This window comes from Panthera leo, chromosome B1, assembly GCF_018350215.1.
Source record: "Panthera leo isolate Ple1 chromosome B1, P.leo_Ple1_pat1.1, whole genome shotgun sequence".
NCBI classification, from domain to species: domain Eukaryota; kingdom Metazoa; phylum Chordata; class Mammalia; order Carnivora; family Felidae; genus Panthera; species Panthera leo.
In genome coordinates, this window is record NC_056682.1 from 195,300,361 (window position 1) to 195,309,105 (window position 8,745).

The 8,745-nt window shown below is 41.5% G+C and overlaps 1 long non-coding RNA gene across 1 annotated transcript; it reads left to right on the forward strand.

Annotated features, from left to right (window-relative positions):
• Window positions 1–2,011: 2,011 nt before the first annotated feature.
• Window positions 2,012–6,032, forward strand: LOC122218611. The gene is made up of 3 exons (XR_006202027.1): window positions 2,012–2,209; window positions 4,557–4,676; window positions 5,840–6,032. It is a non-coding gene; the product is annotated as an uncharacterized LOC122218611 (long non-coding RNA).
• The last annotated feature ends 2,713 nt before the right edge of the window (window positions 6,033–8,745 follow it).

Sequence of the window (8,745 nt, forward strand, 5' to 3'; positions counted from 1 at the left end):
AGCGCTCCGGGACCATCCTCCTGGGTCTTCTTCATTGTAGGTCTGTCTCAGAGCTTTCACAAATCCCAGGGAGGCCTGAGCGCTCTGCTCTGGGCCTTTAGACGACTGTTGATACTTGATCTCCTGTCCTGATTAATCGGGTGCTCTGTGCACTTGAAATGTCATCCTTGCTCGCATCTGTGTCATTGGAATGTTCTGTTTGTCACAGCTTTGCCTCTTCCAGGCTAGAGCAATAGAAAGGAGATGCACTCTGCTTTTGTCCTGTCCCTCCTGTCTCCGGAAGAAGCACATTTGTTCACGTGAGAACAGCCCCTGCCCTCCATCCTCACCCACTGTGTAGGGCTTGGTCTGACTCTCCCACTTTCTGGCCAGTTGATAACTCCGTTTCCTGGATGTACAATGAGGACCTTAAGACCTGTCCTGTCTGCCAACTAGGTGTCAGTTTTGGCTTGAATGAATCCTGCTTCCGAGATGCATTCTAAAAGCAGCTTGTTTGTTGGGGCACCTGGGTGCCTTGGTCGGTTAAGTCTCTGACTCTTGGTTTCGGCTCACGTCACGTCTCATGGCTGGTGAGCTCCGTGCTGACCGTGTGGATCCTGCTTGGGATACTCTCACTCTCTCTCTCTCTCTCTCTCCTTCTCTCTCTCTCTCTCCCTCTCTCTCTCCCTCTCTCTCTCCTGCTCGCATGTATGTGCTTTCTCTCTCAAAATAAATAAATGAACTCAAAAAGTAGTAGCTTGCTTGTTGAAATAATAGCTCTCCTTATCATTTCCCATTTCCCCCCCAAATGGTGTAATTTAGGGAAGATTTTAAATAATATACATTAATTAAAAGAAAACCAATAAAAAACAAAATGGAATACTCGATGCTAACTGAAGGTCAATATGTACAATAATCACCCACTACCTACATCCAAACTCTTCAATAAGCCACTTCCAAAAAGCCCTTTGCTCATTCTTTGTGTCTCCTGGGCGGGGGGTTGGCAGGAGGCCGTTAGTACCGCTCGCACCTACCACGTGCTGTATGTCTTAGCCCCTTTGCGCACAAGCTCTTGCTTAACACTCAGGGCGTTGTCATTGACGGCACTACGATCCGTCATGCAGCTCAGAAACCCGAGGCTCCACTGCACCAGTCAGTTGCCCAAGTTCATGCTTTTATTTGGGTAAAAGTGTGCCCACTTTTCTCTCATGTCAGAGGTGCGGCTCTTGTCTCTGCCTCATCCCTCCTTCCAGAAAGAGATGGTCAATAGAAAACACTCAATGGCCCATCATCATCAAAGTCATCGGTCTTTGTGCCCAAGAGATCTTAGATACAAAACTACCATACAAGACTTTGAAACAGGGTTGTTATCTTATTGATCGTGTTGCCCAAAAGTAAGTGTACATTCACAAAAGAGAAGGTGCTAAGAGTGTGTGTGTCTATGTCTGAGCTCATGAGTTAGTAAAATTAATAGTTACTGAGCATAGACCATACATCCATCATAAGTATCTCATTTAATCCTGTCCATGATCTTCCCAGATAGGTATTCCTCTTTCATGACATTTTGGTTTATTTTTACTTTTATCATGAAAATTTTTAAATATATATAAAACTAGAAATAATATGGGGCACCTGGGTGCCTCTGTTGGTTAAGTGTCCAACTCTTGGTTTCAGCTCGTGTCATGATCTCTCAGTTTTGTGAGTTCAAGCCCCATGCTGAGCTCTGCGGTGACAGCACAGGGCCTGCTTGGGGTTCTCTCTCTCTCTGCCCTTCTCCCGCTCATGTTGTTTCTCTCTCTCACTCAAAAAAAAAAAAAAAAAAAAAAAAAGCTTAAAAATAATATAACACCAATCCATATTTCCTTCATCTAGGTGAGCAGTAATGATCAATTTTCTATTTTTACTTTCTTTTTTCCCCTGCTTAATTATTTTTCAAGACATAGAGATTTCATGACATTTCATCCCTAAGTATTCCAGTATGTATCTCCAAGACATAAGGAATTCTCCAATATAATTATGACATCACTGTGACGCAGAAGAGGAGGTTCCCATATTCAGATGAGGAAGGATGCTCAGAGCTGTGTGGGGCCTGGGCAGATGATTCACTTTTCCCTCCTCATGCAGGTGCTGAGTTAAAGAGCTTAAATTTCGGAGTGCGAATTCCTTAAATGCCAAGTTGAGGGGCTGGGGATGGTGTTTGGAGAGACGGTGAGCCGACTGCAGGCACCAGGTAGCACCTGCGTTTGGAGTCTTCCTTATCCCGTTTCATACACATCAGTGCCACTCAAAGTGTAGAGAATGTTTAGGCTCCTGTAGCCAGTGGAGTCTGGGGGACATAGCTGGGCATGGTCCATTTCAAAGCTGAAATTCTTAAGAGTTCTGTTTGTCTTTTAAAAAATAGGAATTCCGTTCATAGCCTCCGTAAGTGTGTCTTGATATGTATTCATGAATTTCTTCATTCTTTCGTGCAACACATGTCTTTTGAGAACTAGCTCTCCCCAAGTACTGGGTACATGCTCATGAACAAGTTGGACCCAAGAGGTGGGATATTTTTATCCTCACTTTCCCACTCCACTTTTCTAGTGAAATTAGCATTCCATAGGAGTCGCCATGCTGATCCCACGGCTTCCTGTGTTCCCTTTGGTCTTTGGCACACTTAGCTTTGTAGGAGCACCCAGGTTGGAGAGGTGAAACTGTAAGGTTTCAGGCCCCCAAACTAGGAGGTGTCCACGGGCAGTGACTGGTGCAGCTGTCTGGTGAGACACAGTGCTTGCGAGGTGGCTGCTGGCCCTTCACAGTCTGGTTTGCAGAGAATCAGATTCAATTAGTGTCCATTGTATACCTACTGAACTTTAGTGGGTTTACAAAGATGAATTAAGGTAGGTTCCGGGCTATGGAGTAGAACGATGTGTAGCAAACTATATCAAATTGTTATGGGGATCTTTAATGTTCATGACCTCTGGTCCTGTATTCTATAAGAACCTATTATTCATTCATTGATTGATTCATTCATTCAACATATATTTATTGTGAACCTCTATTTTAAGGGTTGGAGATGACGAACAAGACCGAGTCCCTATCCTCAGGAAGCTTACCTTCTAACATGGGGTTCTAATCCTTTCCATAAAACTTGGGTTTGCCCAGTGGCTTATCATTTCAAAATATCTTTTCATCATGTCTAATTTTGATATAACATTCCATGGAATAGGCAAGTCTTATTCCAATTATATAGGACAGGAAATCAAAGTGTAGAGAAATTAAGAGGCTTGTGGATAAAACAACAGGTCTGGAATTTCAAGGTCATGCTCTTTTCTCTGTATGACATGCATTCAAGCTACTGAGGTACGTAGGCTGCGTATAGCACTGCACTGAGCCCTGGGGATGCAAAGATGAAGGCTCCTGTATATGTAGACTAGTCCTGACTCCTACCCTGAGATCCAATCTTTTAATAAAGCCAGAGGAGAACAACTAAATTTCTTCCGCTCCCCTTCCCTCCATCCATTCCTTATGCATCCTCCTCGTATCAGCGAATAGTACCACGATTCACCCACTTGACCAAACCAACATCCTAGGGATAATGTTGGTTTTCTGTTTACTGCATTCACCCCCAGATCTTATCAGCTCAAGTTCCAGAATATATTCTAAGTGTGTTCAGTTGTCTCCATCTCCACTGTGACCTACACAGTATGACCACCCCTTTTTCCTTTCTGGACCTTTAAGATACCTGTCCGGTTCCTGATCTTACTCTCCAAAGAGCAGACTGAATGAACTTTGAGAAACCTTAAATCATGACACTTCCCTGTTTCATATCCCCTAATGGACTCAATTCCTCTTAAAACAACATCCTGCCTCTTTCCTGGCCTACAAGGTACTGTGTGATCTAATGTCTCCCTTCCTCACCCTCATCTCCAGTCAACCCCTCCTCACCCTGTGACCCCAGTTGTGCTCACTCACACCAGCCATACTCATGTTCTTTCTATTCCATGAAAACCTCAAGCTGATTTCCATTTTAGGGTCTTTGCCTTTTCTCTTGATTCTCCTATGGGCAGGCCCTTCTAATCAGAATAAATGTTCTAATATTTAATCTGCTCAGATTAAATGTCACTTCCTCAGGAAGACCTTCTTTGACTTTCCCCCAACATTCTAGCAGGGCACCTTACTTTAGTCTTCTGTGTAATACTAATCTCTATCAGATATCACTTCTTGTTTATTTGCTCATCTACCTATTGTCTGTATTCTCCAGTAGAGAGTAAGCCCCAATGGAATAAGAATCTTGTCCATCATCTTTATTCCTGTACCTTCAATGCCCAGAACAATGGCTGGCACATAGTAAGTGCTCAGTAAACATTTCTGATGGAAGGAATTAATGAAGTCAGGGCTGTTGCTTTCCAACTTTGGATAAATTTACCAAGTCAGTGCTCAAAGCAGCTGGTTGTAGACTATGACAAGGTAAGGACCCATGGGTATAAATATCTCAGCGTGGTAAAAGCGTAAGGTGAGGAAGTCAAGTGCTAATCCTCTAAGTAAGTAAAGTAATGAATCCAGGGATTGTTTTCTTGGCAAACCTTGTCTTTCAGAGGCTCTCAGGTAGTGAATATGCCACGAGGACCCAATTTGGGCTCAGGGTTTTCCAGTCTGCTCTCTTAATACCCACGGAATAACCATGTGATGTGAAACTTCACCACTTTTTGGTACAGGTGAGAAAATGATGTTCAGAGAGATGAGTTAACTTAATCAGTTACCTGTCCAAGGAGAAGCAGAGATGCGATCCAAACCCAGGGCTGTTTCGTTGCTGAGTCTTCCTTCTGTTCCATGTCTCTGGAAGCCAGTGGCACACTTGAGAGCAGGGCCTTTTCAAGATTAAAGAAAGAAATATGTAGGTGACTGGAAAAGTCATGACATATCTGAGTGGTTGATGTTCAGACTCGTGGTGAGTGGAGGACCAGGCTGAGACAACCCTCTGTTTGAGTGTTGTTTTCTTTTAAAAAGAGCAATTTCACTATGAGGTTTGGAAGAGCCTTCCTCAGAGAGAGCCCAATTATAGGGGCGCCACATTCAAAATGCAAGAATGCCTGATTTGTGCTTTTTTAAACAGTAAAAAGAGCTCTGAAACATATTAAATTTTTATGAGGTGTGTTGCTGACTAAAATTTTTTTGAGCAAATAATCATACAAAAAGAGTAGACCGCATACTTAAAATTAAAACCTCCAAATAAGAAAAATATTTATTAAATAAACTTACACCAAGCCACAGTGGCCTTTCGGACGGGCTTTCTCCTTGAAATATGAGGCCATTTCAATTCTTGGAATAATTTTAATCAACACATTGATGGGTCATTATTCGAGAATGGCAATCTGTGAGGTACAGCCCATCGTATAGAGAGTCCTGGGCTAAGAGTGAGAAGACCCGGTGAATTAGTCTCCTTACTAACTGTGTGGGCTTGGGAAACCAGAAGACTCTTGGGAATATAGTGCCGCCATCTTTAAAACAGAGAGTGGTGTATCTCCTCATTGCCTCTTAAAGTGATTGTGGAAATCATATGACTAATGGCTGTGAAAACGCTTTGAGGTGTGATGGAAGTGTAAAACACCTATTTATGATATTAACGGTATGAATTATCCCAGTAATGCTAACAAGTAGACTTATTTGCAATGCCCAAGAGAAGGCGACTTTTATCTTAGAACTCTTTTCTCTTGTCCTTCCCGTGTAGCCCATTCCTAAGAACTTTTAAGTCTTTCACCCTACAATAGATCATATTTGTTATTTTTTATGGCCTCTGCTACAAATATTGTCTATTCCCTGGGATCCACCTATTAATGAGATTTAAAAAAATCATGCCGTTAGTTCCTTTTTCTTCCAGGCCATCCTGCTATCATTCACCAGAGCGAAAATATTCCATAACATCCTGCTGACCATCAAAACCCACTCTTCTACTATACAAACATCCAATTTGACCTACGCCCTCCACCGTTTTATTCCTATACCTACATTCCTATGAGAAGGCTTAATTTGTAAGCTAGACACAGTAACAGATTAACAACAACAACAATAAAATGGAACAGTTATAACCTCGTCCTGTAATAAAAGTTGTGTGAATGTGGTCTCTTTCTCAAAATATCTTGTTGTCCTGTACTCACCCTTCTTCTCTTTGTGAGGAGGTAAGATCATCAAATGCCTGCATGATGAGATGACAGAGGTGAATGATGTGGGCACGTGACGACATTAGGCTACAAGTGACCTTCAGGAGGAGGATCACCTACCTCTAGACCAGTGTTGACCTTTGATTAGCAAACGGTAGAAAGTGATGCCGAGAGTGAAGAAGAGGCTACTACAGGGCATTTAAGTCTTTCACAGTCTTGTCACCTCTGATCTGAACCATGTTCTCAGCTGGAGCTCCTTTATCTAGTCCATTGAGAGGTGGGGCAATCAGACTCTTCCTCAATGTTTTCCCAAATTCATTATTTGTGGCAGTGTCTTTCAAGTCCTTGGCACAATTCATAGTAAGAAATATATTTTACGTTGAGGCCCAATATATGCACACGTGCATGCACGTGCATGCAAAATAAAAGTTTCCACAACCAAAAATTATCCGTGTCTATGTAATACTACACTCTTGAGTTTTATTCTATTCTAGTCTCTCATTAAAAAAAAAAAAATCTTGGGCTACCTAGGTGACTCAGTTGGTTAAATGTCCAACCCTTGATTTCGGTTCAGGTCATGATTTCACGGTCTGTGAGTTCGAGCCCCACATCAGGCTCTGCACGGACAGTGCGGAGCCTGCTTAGGCCTCTTGCTCTCCCTCTCTATTTGTCCCTTTCCTGCTCACTGCCCCTATTTCTCTCAAAAAATAAATAAACTAAAAAATATTTTAAAAATCTCCTTGCAGCCTACTATGTTGATTTCATAACCCACTAATGGATTGCAGCCTGTAGTCTGAAAAATACTGGTTTATATCATTAACTTTATGGACACAATCCTTTGGGCACTGGCTCTTGATATTTCAAGCTAAACTTTTGGAACTAAGACAGAGTTTTGATACTGTACTTTTAAGCCTTGGCTTCAAGACCATTTTCTCAGTATGAGTTAATAAAAAAAAATTTATTCAGAAACTTCATTCACTATTGATTGCCCCCTGTGGTAACAGATGCCACTGAATCAGGAAAGTAAAGCCTCAGTTATTTTCTCAGTTTCATCCTGTCACGTATCCATCATTGGTGTTGGGATTTGACAAGTTCCAGCAAATAGCTTCTTTCTTCTCTGGGAAAATCCTAAACTGATGGAGAAATAGACGCAGGAATCAGGAAAGATAGCCACTTATCATCTTCATTTCTTGTAAAATGGTTGAGAGCGTGGCTTGGGTGTGACAGCCACATGAGCTTGCAGACATGGGCACGTCACTCTGAATGAAACTTACTTCCTTAGGAATAGGCAGCAGGGGAAACCTCCAGCCTTGTCCATTCTCCAAACCAGGTTCTTGCACCAGTAAAACTTGATATTTTTTATTTTCTGATTTAACCAACCCTAGAGTTCTCCCACCTCCGGACTTCCTTTGTGTGAGATAATAAAAATATCTTTTTACTTAAGCAAGTGGAATTAATGTTTTCTGTTACTTGTAGCCCAAAATATCATGACCTATTTACTTAGGTCTGAGAAACCGTTGTGGACAACTTTGGGTATTACTTAATGTTATTTTGAATGGAAAATAAAGGTACATTTTTCTTGATTAACCCAGTATAACTAATGCCTGACTGTATGAGCTCTGAATGATTTACTCACTACCTTTTAAATATATATATATATTATATTCATATATATATATATATATATATATATATATATATATATATATATGTATATGGGATGTGTGGGTGGCTTAGTTGGTTGAGCATCGACTTTGGCTCAGGTCGTGATCTCACGGCTTGTGGGCTCTGTGCTGACAGCTTGGAGCCTGAAACCTGCTTCAGATTCTGTGTCTCCCTCTTTCTCTGCCCCTCCTTTGCTCATGCTCTGTCTCTCCTTCAAAAACAAATAAACATTAAAAAAATTTAAAAATGTATTAATTGGGGGCATGGCAAAGAGAAGGGAATCTTCCTTGATTTTTGGATAAGAATTCTCATAAAACCACTATGAGATGAGGACTGTTATAGAAAACACCCTCTCTGGATGCTTACCACCTATATATAATTAGAGCCTCATAACTTCCTTTCCTCTTCATGGACAAATCTCAGAAAAGTTTTCTTCTTTTGCTTCCTTATCCGTTTATCTACTTTAGTTTCCAACTTATTTATCAAGCGTCGCCAATATTTTTCTGATTTTTCTGATTTTTCTGATTTCTGGTCTTTCAAAGTCTCATGTTATTTAACTGCTCCCTGCTGTTAGGTACAATTAATCGTCATCTGTAATTTCTGTGGTACCATGGCAGCCTGCTTTTCCAGTTGCCTCTTGGGCCACTCCTTCTCGTATTCTTTTATGGTTCTTTCTTTCCTGGTGAATGTTAAATGTTGCTGATCCTTTAGAGCTCTGCCCTTGTCCATTTTCTCATCGCTTTTTATCCATTGTCCCTTGGTATTCACCTCTAATTCTTGAAATTATATAGGCTGATGACATATCAGCCAAGTTTCCTCCTCCTTACCATACCTGTTGCCACTCTTCTAGTTCAGAGCCTTACCATCTTTTGCCTAGAATATACCAATGGCCTCTCAACTGACCTGCCAGCCTGTATCACTATCCCTGCCCTTTGATTTTCCAATGATCAAGGTGTTCATT